The sequence below is a fragment of the Scyliorhinus torazame genome, chromosome 5 (assembly GCF_047496885.1).
Source record: "Scyliorhinus torazame isolate Kashiwa2021f chromosome 5, sScyTor2.1, whole genome shotgun sequence".
In the NCBI taxonomy this organism is placed as follows: Eukaryota; Metazoa; Chordata; class Chondrichthyes; order Carcharhiniformes; family Scyliorhinidae; genus Scyliorhinus; species Scyliorhinus torazame.
The window spans coordinates 144,361,795-144,378,579 of NC_092711.1; the positions used below are offsets into that span (position 1 = coordinate 144,361,795).

General features: G+C 46.9%; 1 protein-coding gene and 1 pseudogene across 1 annotated transcript in view; both read left to right on the forward strand.

The window, feature by feature from the left end:
* Positions 1-16,785, forward strand: part of LOC140417949 (uncharacterized) — a 226,069-nt gene that overhangs the window by 96,686 nt on the left and 112,598 nt on the right. The window lies entirely within an intron of this gene.
* LOC140419994 (josephin-2 pseudogene) lies at positions 14,721-15,813 on the forward strand (annotated as a pseudogene).

Below are 16,785 nucleotides of genomic sequence, written 5' to 3' on the forward strand. Positions count from 1 at the left end.
CATCCTATCCCAGTAACCCCATCCAACCTCTTTTGGACACTAAGGGCAATTTAGCATAGCCAATCCACCTGACCTGCACATCGTTGGACTGTGGGAGGAAACCGGAGCACCCGGAGGAAATCTACGCAGTCACGGCAAGTGCAAACTCGGTACAATCAGTGACCCAAGCCGGGAATCGAACCTGGGTCCCTGGAGCTATGAAGCAACTACTATAGTGCCCCCCCCCCCCCCACCCGATTAGATGTTTTATGATGTGCATTACAAACGATCTGAACTTTCAAAATACAATAATGTTTTCTTGCTCAAAGCAAAACAGCTTGCGCAGACTTAGAGTTAGAGTAGAAATATGAAAATACGAAATAAAGATAGTAGACAGCTGGGCAAATAGTATAGAGTGATTCTAGAATGGAAAATGTCTGCCAGGCCCCCTACCTTGAAGGAAAATGTTATAAATCTGAGTCCATCTGTTCCTACCCCTGTAACATGCTGATTGGTTTGGGTGAGTTCCCAATATATTTGATTGGATGATTAGTTGTAAATCATCAATATGTAACATAGGTCTGACTGTGTTGCATCTTTGGGTGTTTTCTGTGTGTGGGAATGTAACACTTATCAGGTATTTGCTGACTGCTATACTATTCATATTTTGAACAATGGTAGATTCATGTTAACTATGGTGCTCATTTTGACCTTCAGTAGAAATGTTGCGTTTGCTTCTAGTTAGACTGCAAATATTTCAAATGAATTCTGTATGCTTTGCAGATTTCTCTGTAAGCTATGTGTTTTTTTTAAATTGTAATGAAACTGATTAAACTCTGTGGTTTAGTAGAGAAACCATTTAAAATGGTTTTTAAACTGGGTTGTATTTAAAACAAAATGGCTAAATCAGTGATCCTTTTACCTATCAGAAATAGCTGGTTTCCTTCAGTCCTCCCTTTGATAGATCGAAAGATTAAGTGAGATGTGTCATAATAAAACAAAAGGAAGGAGAAATACGATAGGATAGGAAAAGCGCAAAGAGGAACTCATTCATATTGTCTTTGATGGTTTCCTTGTTTGAAAACAGCCTTCAACAATAGAGCGGGCAAGCTTTGCATTTCAAGCATTGCAGCAAAAATTCTTTAAAAATTATTATTATTCAATAACAATTAATCAATTAATTGAATTTGATTCTGCTGATTCAGTATTAATCTTTTAGCAATACACTAGTAATTAAGTCAAATAATTGATAGGTTAGTAATGGTTCAAGAATGATATTTTAGTTCCATTTCATTAACTGGTGGTGCAGTGGGATTAATGTGAATCATTCTGATTGGTGGGGCCCTGCATTTCATGAATAGTTGGCTAACGCATTTGATCAACAGGAATGTTACGTAGATGATGAATCCTGCTACACAAAAGAAAAATATTCCCTGTACTATGGACATTCCTGTGGCTCCCAACCACCCGCAATGTTTCTCCCAGATAGAGATATCTGAGGGTGTGTCAAGCTTTCTGACTTCTTCTTGAATGTGTGCTGCCAGATCTTTAACTTCTTTTGAATTATCTGGAATGAAAGTTCAACACTCCGCACCAATCAGGGCGCAGGTGCCACCTTTTTCGGCTAACACATAGTCAAGTGCCATTCGATTTTGTAATGCCACGGTTCGAATGGCTCGCATTTCGTCAGATTTTATTTGGGCCTCTCACATGAAGGCCAGGGTTATTTGGGAACCCGGGACGCACAGACTGTTGAGTGTTAGCGGTCGCGGAATTTGCCGTGACACCGTGACAAGCCAGGACCGCCACCCTACGGGAGTGCATGATAGGTAAAAGCCTCTGAGCACAGTTGCCTAGTACACCGGATACGCGATTGATAGATACAACACGGTTAACACATCATGGAAAAGAGAGGCACAAGGCAAAATACTCTGATACAAAAAAACAATGATCAGAGATGGGTGAGATCCCGATGCAGCCCCCGTAGAACAAAGAAACTGGTGGGATAAACAAAAGCGAGATCCGGCAAAAAAAATAAGGCAGGAGTCATCTTAGTTCACCAGTTAGAAGAGCAAATGACAGAAATGAAGTGCGTCCCCGTGCAGCGTTACGCTAATAATGTAAACAACAGATATAAAGCCTTCACACCGTTAGAAAAACAGGCTAAATTAAAGGAATTGAGCTCTCACTCTCCCACATTCACACCAAATCATTTTAAGAATAGAAATAAAGCGAGAAAAGATAGCGGCAGTACAGATTGTACAAACCGGCAAAAGAATCACAGGAAATTGTTACAATTATGGCTAAGGACTGTAGGGTAAAGAAAGGGAACTGTAAACATTGCGGGAAATCAGGACACCACAGTCACAGTTGCTGGCATAAGACAGAATTCGGGAAATCTAACTCAATTAGCCCAAAAGATCATGCAGCATTCCTGGAATGGCTCAAGGAGACGGGAAAGAAACAGGCTCCCTGGGGATGGACATTTTAAATTAACTAAAGTTTAGACATGTCAAAAGGGAAAAAAAATAAAATAAAATGAAGTTAAATCCAAAAGGTCAGACCTCGTGGTCATTGAGGAATGAAGAGGGAAGGTACAATGTCCCTTTTGCTCATCCAGAAGCATTGTAACCCAATTAATAAAATGTGGAAGCCGGGTGGATTTCAATAAGACAGACTGTGGCATAGTAAACAAAAAAAGGGGGGGCTGAAAAGCTGAATAAGCTTTTTGTTCAGAAATATCTGAGAATGACAAATCACCTCCCAAAACAAAAAAAGGGGAGTAATGTAAATACAAGATTATGGTTAGAAACTTAACAAATGGGCTCTTGTCGAGAAGAACTTCAGATCGTTTCAAATTTGCAAGATGGGATTTCCGTTTGAGATTAAGCCATTCAAGCCGTCCAGATAAATTCAGCAGTAATTCAATTCATTTGAGTTTTTAAAAAACTTGTAAGATTTCTTTCAAACACTGGTTAAATAGCGAACATTGAAAATTGAAATCAGTTTAAAGAACAAGAAAGAAATTTGAGTGAAATGAAAGGACAGAATAAATAAAGTTTTAGATCACGTAAAAGACGCAAATGGCATCGTTCCAAGTTCTCCGCCCCCTTAGGTTCCGTACAAAATTTAACAGCAAGCAGTTGATCTGTAAAAACATATATGTCTCTAAGAATAGCTAAAGCCTATAAAATCAATTAGTGGAAATTGACTTAAATGGAATAACATAGATAAAGTTTTATGATGTAGGAGAATGGAGGATCTTGTTCAGTATTTTAATTAAGTGATTGTGAAATTGCTGTCTCTTCAAGAATCTGTAGCCATGAGAAAGGGCTAACAGTTAACTATGATATTTGCGAGCTGTGATAATGTGTGTGTTTGGTTTATGAATGTTCATATATCTCTGCTAAGATTTATCTTCTGAGAAGTAACCTTGAGTTTATAATTTGGAACTTTAGAATAGGAACCATAAGGATTTTTACCTAACTAATTTTGGTTAAAGCACTGAAGTGCGAGGTTTCCTTTGTGAGTGTGGTGGTATTTGTGAGTCATCTGACATTGTGATTTAAAGATCATAGTTTGAGTGTAATTAACAAATTTTTCTTTTCAAAAGTTAGCATTGACATTTTAAGGGTAATTTTGATACACAAAGAATTTTAATCAGGATATAAAATCACGTGTGTAAGAATAAGAAAATATTAGTTTTATGGTGTTCATTGGAAGTTAGGATAGTTGAAATACATTTGACCAATCCGGTGTTGGATTAGTCCAGCGTTAAAACTTCCCTGACACAACGCAGATGTATTAATTCTGAGATTGCAGAATTAAGTGTAAAGGACAGATGGGTTAACAAAATATGTCCATGTTCATGTTTCTTGTTTAAACAAAAGAAGGGTGGTGACAAAATGACGTCTGGCAGAGAACTCTTACTCCACCCCTCTTCAAACCAGCAGAGAATTGACCCGTGCTTTTTAATGCCTGGATTTGGTATGTCACTCTTGCGGGGACCATGAATTGGATTCAATTTGAATTGGTTTTTGGAGCAGGCGAGGAGCTGGATTCAGGGTTTGCCCCTGTCCACACTCTGAGCTCTGGCTTTGTAACTCTGATAAAGCAATTTAAAAAAACAGCTGACGATGTATTTTTAATTGGAACTTACAAATTTTAAGTTTTGAATTGTCAGATATATTCAGATTAGCTAACCCACTCTCTCCCAAGCAGAATGGATCTTTTGTGTTTTACTTTACAAGCAACTGCAAGTGGAACACGATTTGCAGTAGCTTCAGGAATTTGAGATAGTTGGGTTATAGCAAACTGGCTAACTAAACAGGCACAAGCACGTCAGGGTCGGGTTCAAGCCCAACAGAAACAGGCGCGCAACCACGAGGAAAATAGATATGAAAAGATTGTAAAATATGAGAACTACTAACCCCTGGATAACAGACGTGTTCGGCCCATACAGGAACAAGCTTAATACGGACAACACCTAACACCTGGTGATGACCAGGACACTTTTCCTTTAAATTTTCAGATTAAACATCCAAAAAAGGCTGGAACGACAGCGGAGGTTGTGGGGACTCGTGATGACTCTTGAGATCTCAGAACAACTACGAGCAGATAAGAGCGCAGGAAATCATTGATTTCACAACGGACACAGGATGAACATAGCTATATGAACTATGGTGCTTTATATAATTTTATTGACGTAATATTGATCCCAGCAGCCAGAGACTGGAACAATGGTAGAACTTATTTTAATGCGTGGCTGCAGGTACACTCGGGGAAAGACAGCCGATGCGTATACAAATTGTCACTGTACTTCTCGCAGGTTCAGGTATTGTTTATAATATGAAATAAATAGGCATTGTGTTTTAAGTAAGGTTGTTATGAAGCAGGCTGCCAATGATACGGGTGCCACTAGATTTTGAGGGCATGACAACCTACACAGCGTAAGAAGAGGCATAATCAATGATGCAGTGACTTGACTTAACACAGAAACTTCTATGGTAAAGTCACTAGACATACAAGGGATAAATGCAAAGGTGGAACAAGTTTAAGGAAAGGAATATTAGAGAAACCAGAGAAAGGTCTACCCAGCTTGAGAGAAGATGGCCTGGATATACAATTGAATAGGACAACAGTGTTTGGGGGACACACTAAGACAATCAACAATAATTAATAAACTAATCGACCGAGAAACAGAGACAGCTGGAAGGCTCTGACAGGGGCAGCTTGAATAGACAGCCCTCAACTGGCTAAGCTAGCCAAATGACAAGGGACGCTGGACAACTGTACTCTGAAGAGAGTAACCAGAGTATACTCAGCGATCCTCGACTGCAAAATGGACGAGATAACGGGGCTAGAGATGGTCCTGATGATCCCTATCATCACACCGGACTCAGGGCCATTCCCTCTCAACCAACTGGAGAACACTGGAATAGTACGGGCTAACACCTCCCTCAGGTACTTTTCACCGAGACCTCTGCTATACGCAGGAATAATATATGGGATCTCCCTCACGGGGTGTAAACAGAAAGGGGACATTAAAGTGTGCCCCGACCCGGTAGGACAGGGAGAGTTGGACGAATGTGGGTTAATCAGAACTCATGGTTGTGCCTTAGAGATTACACCTGTCCCCATGCATTTTAAGCTTACGGAGGGAAAGGAAAATATTGCGCCTCCACCACCATAACCTCCTATCGCTATAACTTGTTCTCCTTAGGTCCACCTAGCTACGGCCTAGCAAGGATTATTTGAGTTAGGATTATAAAGAGCCAGAGATGGTCCCACACCTTGCAGAAACTCTGAGGGAACGAAGACTCAAGATCAGTCAATCAGTTAAGCTTTACTACCAGTTAATGAAAAAAATCCATGCTTTGAAAAAAAAAACACACGAGGAACTACTTCAGAGTGAAAGTTGGTGGCAGAGAGTGTGGGAGTGTAAGATGAGCTAACTTGCAAACTAGTATGAATAATATATTTTAATTACAGACAGCAGAGTTAGTCAGGGAGGCAGGCATGATTGATATCAAGGCATTAAACGTGACATACATGGGTTCATTTGAGGGGTGATCTTTGAATCACAGGCACGGTGTACGTATGGAACATCAGGGAGGTTACATGCCCCAAAGGCCGTATTAAAACCCATCCTGCTGCCCTCATTGAATCATTGTGATCATCTGGGATTCAGTAAACTTCTTCCAGGACCAAAAGGAGGAATTGTTGGGGGACATTTTCTGATACTGGACTATGATATAAATTATAGTTGGCTCTGTAACTACATTTTTGCTCCGATATTACTTTTGAATAGTTCTGCTGAGACAAAAGGTACTCATTGGCTTAGATCCCTGTTCAGAAGAGGCATATTGTAGGAATAGACCTTGGGCGCGATTCTCCGAAATGGAGGCAGAGTGTTCGGCGTCGGGAACGCAGTCGAGGTTCCCGACTGCGCGAAACTGCCCCTATCCCGACCGATCCAGGGCCCGATAATGGGCTAGGAGCGGAGCCACATCATTTACACGCGCCAGGCCTTGGCGCCGCGTAAAGGCGGCGCCGCATACATGACGCAGCCGGTGCCGCATAACTGGCGTCACCCACGCATGCGTGGTGCCGTCCTCGCTGAGTCCGCCCCGCAAGAAGATGTCAGACGGATCTTGCGGGGCTACGGAAGAAAGGAGGTCCTCCTTCAGAGAGTCCGGCCCGACGATCGGTGGGCACCAATCGCGGGCCAGACCCCATTTGAGGCCCGCCCCCCCCCCCCCGGGTGCAGGATACCCCTCGCCCCCCCGCAGGCCGCCCCCCCCCCCCCCCCCACCACGTTCCCGCGCTGTTCCCGCCGGCAGCGACCAGGGGCGTCATTCTCTGACCCATCGCCGGGTTGGAGAATCGCCGGGTGCTGCCGTGAATCCCGCCCTCGCCGGTTGCCGAAGTCTCCGGTACCGGATATTCGGCGGGGGTGGGAATCGGGCCGCGCCGCTTGGCGGGCCCCCCCGCTGGATTCTCCGGCCCGGATGGGCCGAAGTCCCGCCGATAAATTGCCTGTCCCGCCGGTGTGGATTAAAACCACCTTTTGAACGGCGGGACAAGGCGGCGTGGGCGGGCTCCGGGGTCCTGGGGAGGGTGCGGGGCGATCTGGCCCCGGGGGGTGCCCCCACGGTGGCCTGGCCTGCGATCGGGGCCCACCGATCCGCGGGCGGGCCTGTGCTGTGGGGGCACTCTTTCCCTTCTGCCTCAGCCACGGTCACCACCATGGCGGAGGCGGAAGAGACTCCCTCCACTGCGCATGCGTGGGAAACTGTCAGCGGCCGCTGATGCTCCCGCGCATGCGCCGCCCCGAGATGTCATTTCCGCGCCAGCTGGCGGGGCAACAATGCCCGTTTCCGCCAGCTGGCAGGGCGGAAATTCTTCCGGTGTCAGCCTAGCCCCTCAATGTTGGGGCTCGGCCCCCAAAGATGCAGAGCATTCCGCACCTTTGGGGCGGCGCGATGCCCGTCTGATTGGCGCCGTTTTGGGCGCCAGTCGGCAGACATCGCCCCGCTTCGGGAGAATTTCGCCCCAGGTGTGGACGGCGCCGGGGGTAACCCGCCGTTTTGGGCATGCCGCTCGGCCCATCCGGGCCTGAGAATAGCAGGGGTGCTGGAGAGTCACCATTTTGGGTGTCACGGGCGATTCTCCGGTCTGCGCCGCGCGGAACTCGACGGGGCCATTCTCGCCACTTGGGAGAATCACGGGAGGGTGTCAGACCTGCGTCGCGGGAAATGTGGCGACCCAGGCGGTTCTCCCAACCGGCGCGGGAGCGGAGAATCGCGCCCAGTGTATACACAATGTTTACTAATATCAGAAGGGACACAAAATGGCTGTTAGCTAAGATAGCAATACTAAAGACACAAAATGTCTGAACTAGCCACATTCCTGAACAATGGGTTGCAAGCTGTGTAGGCTACCTCATGGGAACTAGACATGGGTATTTCTAGGGAGTATGTTAACAGCCACTGATAACAACTTCACACAATAGCTCAAGGTCTCCAGCTGCAGACAGATATCTTTATGTTGAGTCTTGAGTGACTTTTGCATGAAGTTAGGGGCGGGTAAGACAACACCCACTTTAACCATATATGTGATAACTGGGATGCCAAGAAAATTGATTGACTGCATGTAATGAATTGTGACGTGAATAGAGTTGATTGATATGTTAATGAGAATGCAACTAATTCCACCTCTTGAATCTGTATATTAACCCAATGCGAACCTTAGCTCAAGTGAGAAAGAGTGCTGCCAAGCTGGGGAGCTTTCAGATCTTTCTCCCAGAGCTCTGATATAATAAACTGCTTCTTTACTCATTCATAAAGGCCTGCGTGTGAATATTTTCACCTCTAACAACTGGGAACTCACTTCAACATATACATATAAGCATATTTACTGATTAGAGTTAACAGAAGAATCTAAGGAAGAGTTTATTTAGATATTGAGTGGCCGTGACCTGGAATTCGTTTTATACAAGGGTGATGGCAGTGGAGTGGATTTACGACTTTAATATGAAATTGGTATTTTAAGTAAATAAACTTGCAGTGGATTGGGGATATCAAGGGGGAATGGAACTGACTGGATTGTCTACAGAGTCAGCATGGACTCCAGTTGCACTCGTTCTGTGTCATCATGACTGGAACTATATAACACAGCCACAGTATATATTACACTGGAAATAATAATAAACATACGTTATTACAGAGTCATAAACAATATACCTAATTTATGCCATATAACAACACTTGACATCATATATTAATTTACTGTCCTCTTAAATATCAGCCCTCGCTTGGGGAAACCAGCCGTTTAATTGTGAACATTGGGAAATAAACCAAAGGATGTCAATGTCTTTAAGAGAGAGAGACCTGTTGATGGGTCGCGCCCTCAGGACCACTGTGCCATCCATTCTTGTTCCTACACCCGACCATGCTCCAGTACTGCAAAGGATGTGACAGCAGCGTGCTCAGCAGAAGGTGGCACATGACACTCGGGCAACTGATCTTCCTGCCTTGGCGCCTGGAGACAACGTCCGCATCCACCTACCAGAGGGTGGCTGGTCAGCAAGTGCCGAAGTTCTCCGCCGCGTGGCTCCCCGCTCGTTCCTGGTTCACATGCCTGATGGCTCCATTCGCCTGCTTCCGCGTTCGCTACATGATCATACACCGGTGCCACGCCCTCCTGTTGTTCCTGATGTCGACTTCGGGGAGCTTCCTGACACCATGCCCATTCCTCTGTCACCTGTGGCCAGGCCCATTCCTCAGCCGGTGGATCCTGACCCACCCTTGAGGCGGTCAACCCGAATTCGTCGCCCACCTACGAGGCTGGACTTATGAGCCTGTTTGAACATTGAACTCACTGACGTATTATGCCACAATGTTAATATGTTTCTCTTTTTGTCGTTACAGGTGTTCGTTTTTGATGTTTGATGATTATGCTTGTTTTGTTTATGGTACAACCTCGTTGCTATGTTGCACCTGACACCTTCCTATGTATATAGTTTAGCCTCATGTACATGTTGTAGATATTGCACACACACGTTCAGCTGCACTCAGTACACATCTATATTTATTACCACATAGGCACATATTCTTGTAAAAAAGGAGGGATGTCATGATATTCAGATAAACATCATGGTGCAAACACACATACACACTGGTGGACAGATCAACGGACCAATCAACACACACGCAACATCACAGCCAATCACAAGCAAGAGTACGCACTATAAAACGGGGAACACCACAGTTCCCGCTCATTCCAGCAGGAGACAGCTCAGGGCACAGAGCTCACAGCAAGCCACTCAGACATACACCATGTGCTGAGTGCCTCTTTAAGATAGTGTTAGGGTTGGGTCCACAGGTTAAAGGGTAAAGAACGAACCACAGTCATAAGTTTACAGATGTTGTTATTGATAGTAATAAAACAAAGTTGTACCATCTGCAACCGTGTTGGTTCGTCTGTATAGCGGAACACCCAACACAACACTGTCTCCAGCCTATGGTGAGTAAAACACTTTCTTTTGTCCCCCTTTCCATTTATTTTCTCATTCTGACCTTCAATTGGTCACTTGCAGCAACTGAAGGGAAAGGAAGTGAATCCAGGGAGGGTGTAGACTCTGGAAAGCTTGGCCCAGGTCTGTCTCTCTCTTACAGACACGACAACTATAAACCATCCATGAGTCCTGCCCCTGACCAGCCTGTAATATAACAGGGGCCAGTTTAGCTCAAGTTGTTTGGACAGCTGGTTCATGATGCAGAGGGAGGCTTCAATTCCCGGCTGAGGTTATTCATGAAGGCACCAGCTTCTCAACCTTGTATCGTGCCTGAGTTGTGTTGATCCTCAGGTTAAATCACCACCAGTCAGATATACCTCTCAATGGGGAAAGCAGCCTATGGTCATCTGGGACCTTGGCGACTTTACCTTTAATCTAACAATTGAATCCACTCGATATAATCCTCACCCATTCCGAAGCCTCGAATCGGATGCACCAGATAATTCGACTTGATCGAAAGCTTTCTCTGCATCGAAGGAGATCACCAGCCCACCCACTGTGTATTTCTGAAAAGCCTGAATCACATTCAGCAACCGTCCAACATTGTTACTGGAAAACCCAGGCTCCCCCCGCCCCCGCACAATTGTTGGAAGGATGCCTTCTCGCCAAAACTTTAGATCGTAATTTGAAGTCAAGATTCAAAACAGATATTGGCCAACAAGAGGCACACTCCTCTGGATCCTTCAGAATCAAAGAGATAGTAGCCTCCCAAAGAGTCGATGACAGCATCGACTGAGTCAAAAGAGTGACAATACATACCCATAAATGGGTCCAACAACAAATCCTCAAGCCCCCTATAAAACTCACACCCACAGCCATCCGCTCCTGGTGCTTTACCCAACTGAGCTCCTTCATGGCCTTTGAGACCTCTTCCCTAGAAAGGGGAGCATTAAGAGGCTCACACTGGCTTTCTGAGGCCTCCATAAGCTTCAGGGAAGTGAATAAATGCTCCATATCCAGCAACACTTCACCAGACTTCAGAGACTTTATAATCCTGCATAGAATTCCCCAGATCCCTGTTTATCTCCTCTGTCCTCACAACCCTTCCCCCCCCCCCAAGCTGCCCAGAGGGAATTGTTCCAATGTCGGCCTTTTTCTTTGTCAAACAGGTCATGTATTTGCTCGGTTTATTCCCAAACTCGTACAACGTCTGCCTCGCAAACCTTTCTCGACCTGCTGCATCAATCATTAACCTCCTTCAGCAATAGCTTATTCGAGATCTCCTTGTAATTCTGCTCGGCCTTCGTGAAACAAACCCCCAGACATTGCTGGTTCTTCAGCATCCGAGCATAAACTTTACATGTCTCCCATAAAATGGAGGGGGGAATACCAGGGGTTGGGTTCACCCAAAGGAAGAACTCAAACTCGTTCTTACAATGCTTAGTAAATGAAGTATCTCTTATCAGAGAGGCAGCAAACCTCCACATTCTCGACCTGGGGGTGAACCCTCGAGTAGAATTCCAGAGTAACAGGGGGATGGTCCACAATCGATGGTCACGACGGTGCAAGAGGACACCAGGTGTAGGATCGTCCTTGACATAAAAATGTTGTTGATTCTAGTATGGCATTGATTAGGGCTGGAAAGAAGGTAAAATCTCCTCCCCTCAGGTGCAAAGTTCTCCAAACATCCACATAACCCACCTCCTCACAAGTAAAGGCCAATGCCCTGGCTTGTGGCGGGGGGGGGGGGGGCGGGGGGGGGGGTCTTGGTAACCGGGAGCTTATCTACCAGCGGATTTAAGGGACAGTTGAAGTCACCAACCACAAAAGAGTTAGTTGAAGCTAACTGCAAAATCCACAAAGGCCTTAGTAATGAACTCCGGGGAGTAATTAGGGGATCCATAAACATTCATTATTGAAACAATATTGCCATGCACCGAACCTCTAATGATCGCATATCTACCTCCTTTGTCCTTGGTGCAGGTTTCAACCTTAAAAGGGATATTTTTATTAATAAGGATTGCCACATCCCTGCTACTGGATGAAAAGAAGATGAAAAAAACCTGCCCCTCCCAATCCCGCCTCAATTTAAAGTGTTCCTCATCATCCAGATGAGTTTCCTGTAATAAAGCTATGTCGACTTTCTCCTTAAGAAAGGAGAGGATAACCATAGATTTGAGCCAGCGAAGTGGGATTGGAAATTTTCGGAGATGGGATTGGAAAGGAATTAGGACACTAAAAGATTTATTTCTTGGGGGTCGTTTTGCGGGATTGAAGGAGCTGGGAGCGAAGTATGGGCTGGAGCAAGGGGAAATATTTAGATATATGCAGATTTGAGACTTTGCCAGAAAGGAGATACAGAGCTTCCCAGTAGAGCCAGCTTCCACATTGCTGGAGGAGGTGCTGACGACAGGGGGACTGGGGAAGGGGTAGTATTGGCGGTTTACGGGGCTATTTTGGAGGAGGAGAAGGCGCCTTGTGTATTGATGTTTGCCCTATGTATTGTTCTCATGTATGGAATGATCTGTCTGAACTGTACGCAGAACAATACTTTTCACTGTATCTCGGTACACGTGACAATTAACAACTCCAATCCTCACCATTGAGGTGATAGTATTTCTAATCAGTAAGGCGACTCCACCCCCTCTGCCATATTCTCCGTCCCTCCTGTAAACTTTATAACCGGTATATTTGGTACCCAGTCCAGACCGTCCTGCTACTTGTTTTTGGAACTGTATTGAGTTCCCCTGAGGCCTTCCCCTCCCCCTCCATTTATTAGTTTAAAGTCCTTCTGACCTCCCTATTTATCCTTTCCACGAGGACACTGGTCCTAGATCGGTTCAGGTGGGGACTGTCCCAACGGTACAGATCCCTCCTGTCCCAATACTGGTGGCAGTGCCCCTGGAACCCCTCTTTCCCGCACCACTCCTTTAGCTACGTGTTTACTTCCGTAATTTTCTCATCCCTGTGCCAAATTTGCACGTGACTCGTGTAATAATCCAGAGATTACATCCTTTGAGGACCTGTTCTTTAATTTTGTTCCTCGTTCCTGATATTCCCAAACAGGTCCTATTTCCGAGTCTTGCCGATGTTGTTTGTCCCAATGTGGACCACAGCAACTGGATCCTCCCCCTCCCTCTCCAATATCCTTTCAAGCCGGTTAGAGATGCCCCTCACCCTGGCACCGGGCAGGCAACATACCATGTGGGACTCTCGGTCCTGCTTCCAAAGGACGTTATCACTTCCCTTAATTATAGAATCACCGACAACTACCACTTCCTCCCCCCACTTGGATGGCCTCCTGTACCAGGGTGCAGTGGTTAGCCAGCTCATCCTTCCTACAGTCACTGCTCCGATACCCTGCCCCTCCGTGTCCGCTCCCTGGAGACTCGGCTGTGAATCCCCGAGATAAGGTTTTTGTCCTCACAGCTCCGACACTCCGTCCCTCCGAGTCCGCTCCCTGGGGACTAGGTATGGGGAATAGGTATTGGAGACGAGGTATTGGGGAATGAGAGGAAGGAATATTCCATAGAAACTAGAATTCTCTGATCTGAATTTCTATCCTGTACTGAGTGTTGACTTTTGTAAACTCCTTTTACAGATATTACAAGAGGAGGAATTACAGACAGAAATCTCAATTGTCACGTCTCGGTCTTACAGAGTCACTCGATACCTTGGGATCTGAGTATTATCGGCCTTTGAACCTCGAAGGAGAAACGTTTGCCCGATCTGTCGGCATCAAAAGATTTTAAACATCAGTGTGACTGGAAAAGCACCGAGACACACACACCCGAGTGAGAGTGTTCCAGGGCACAGACTGTGGAAAGAGTCCAAGTCTCTGTCCTAGAGGAGCTCCCACCGGTGGCCACTGTCTACGCCGCTTTCAGGGGTTTCCACGTTTTTTTGGTCTCCCCCCTCCGATTTTCGGCGGCCTTTGGGGCTGTCCCGGGTCTCCAGCCGGGCCGGTTTGAGAACCGGGGACGAACCCCACGTGAGTGTCTGGCGGCCGGAGCTGAGGTGTCGGGCCCGGGACGCACGCATTTGGAGCAACGGGGGCGGAGCCAAACTGAGGATGAGGCGGCAGGCCCGAAGCCAGGGCGCAATGTAGTGGAGATGTTCCACACCGGGTGGCTCCCGCCTAGAGTGTTTTTTTAAGTCGTCGGAAGTCCGGCCCCAGTGGACGTTTTGAGGAATATTTAAAAAAACTATTTTTGAAGAATTTTTTTGTTTTTAGATTGAAGAAAGAAAAATAATAAGTCGTTAAAAGATGCAAAAAGGGCTCTCCGTCCGGGCCTGGTCGGGAATGGCGCATCCTCGGGGTTGGCGGTGACTCATCCGGTGGCCTGTCCTCTCCGGATGTGGGGATGTCGGAGCCCCCTCCGGGTGTGGGGATGTCGGAGCCCTCCCCAGGTGTGGAGATGTCAGGGCCCCCCCTGGGTGTGGGGATGTCGGAGCCCCCCCCGAGTGTGGGGATGTCGGAGCCCCCCCCGGGTGCGGGGATGACGGAGCCCCCCCCGGGTGTGGGGATGTCGGAGCCCCCCCGGGTGTGGGGATGTCGGAGCCCCCCCGGGTGTGGGGATGTCAGAGCCCTCCCCGGGTGTGGGGATGATGGAGCCCCCCCCCCGGGTGTGGAGATGTCAGAGCCCCCCCCCAGGTGTGGGGATGTCGGAGCCCCCCCCCCCCCCGGGTGTGGGGATGTCGGAGCCCCCCCCTGGGTGTGGGGATGCCGGAGCCCCCCCCTCCGCTGTGCCACGAGCGGCAGCGCCTGGAGCTCTGCACCCTCCACGCCCTCAACAACCTCCTGCAGCAGCCGCTCTGCACCCAGCAGCAGCTGGACGGGCTGAGCGGCCAGCTGGCTCCCGACTCTCTGGTGAATCCACATCGCAGTTTGTTAGGAACCGGGAACTATGATGTCAACGTCCTCATGGCCGCCTTGCTAACTCAAGGCCTCGCTGCGATTTGGTGGGATAAACGCAAGTCGCTCAGCAGCTTGGTGCTGAGCCGGGTCCATGGCTTCATCCTCAACATTCCCTCCAACATGACGCTGGGCTTTGTCTCGCTCCCCATCCAGCGCAAGCACTGGGTGGCAGTCAGGCTAATCAACGGGGCCTACTACAATCTGGACTCCAAACTAAAGGCCCCGGTTCCAATCGGGAATGAGGAGGAACTGAGGAAGTTCCTGCAGGACCAGATTGCCCAGGATCCCTGTGAGCTGCTGCTGGTGGTGCCGAGGGAGGTGGAGGAGGACGGAAGCTGGCTGCTCGCTCCCTGAACGCGAGACACGGGAGATCGGACAGCGGGAGCGGGAGGGGGGAACGTCTCGCCGCCGATAGCGGGCTGACTCAGACCTCCAGCTGTGACGGATGAAGCCAGCGCGCTGGGGAGGTGGAAAAAATAATTGGAAACTCTAAATGTATTTAAAAAAGAACTTGAAATGTTTAAAGAGACAATATCAGCAGGACTGTTATTGAATCATTGCCTCTATCATTTCCTATATTGCTCCATCGTCACATAGTTTAAGTTCATTGACCAGACTGAAACAAACAGGAATGGGGTTTTAATACATAATATTATGCAATGTTGCTTGATGGTACAGTTAGAACTCAGCTCAATTCCTCGAGGTCGCGCTCTCATTGGGAATATCACATCATTAAATAAAAGAATTACAATGTTAGGGGTGAAAATATTCACACAATGACCTGAGTATAAGTAAAAAAAGCAGTTTATTATGTCAGAATTTTGGGAGGGAAGGTCTCAGACTCCACAGCCTGTGACAGCACCTTCTCTCACTTGAGCTGAAGCTCACATGGGATAATATACAGATTCAAGGGGCAGAATTAGTTGTTTTCTCATTTACAGACAATCAATCAACTATATTCACGTCACACTTTTTACATGCAGTCAATCAATTTTCCTGGCATACCCAATTATCACATATATGGTTAAAGTGGGTGTTGTCTTACCCGCCCCTAACTTCATACAGAAGTCATTCAAAACTAACAATGATGTGCCCTGTCTACAGCCTTAGACCTTGAGCTTATCAAGGATACATTGCAAGTCTTGTTCTGTGAAGCTGTTATCAGCGGCTGTTGGGACACTCTCTATACATACCCACGCTTGGGTCTCATGAGACAGTTTACAGGGAATGTGGCTTGTTCAGCCATTTTATATCACAAAATAGCTAACAGCCATTTTGTGTCTTTTCTGATGTTAACAGCATTGTGTATACACTATCTATTTCTACAAATTACCTCTTCTAAACAGGCATCTAAGCCAATGAGTACCTTTTGTTTCATCAGAACTATTTAAAAGTAATACGGGAGCACAGATGTAGTTACAGGGCCACCTATAATTTATATCATAGTCCAGTATCACAAAGTGCCCTCCAACACTTTCCCCTTTTGGTCATGGAAGATGTTTACAGTACTCCAACCATATTCGGGTGTCCGACCAGCCAGGGTTGGAAACGGGTGCGGAAGCAGATGTTGTAGCCTTCGCCTCGTTGATCGCCCGAAGACGGATCCTGATAGGTTGAAGAGCAACCTCTCCACCCTGTGCCCTGGCGTGGCGGGGGGACCTGTTGGAATACTTGACTCTTGAGAAGGTTAAGTTTGAACTGAGGGGAAGGATGGAGGGGTTCTACAATTCATGAGCATTATTCATTATGCATTTTCAAGAACTGGATAAGATCGAACATTAGTTGGGGCGGGTGGGTGGGAGGGTTGGGGGAGGGGGGCTGTGTGTGTTAATGGCGACTATGGGTGATTCCTGATTCCTTTTTGTCATTT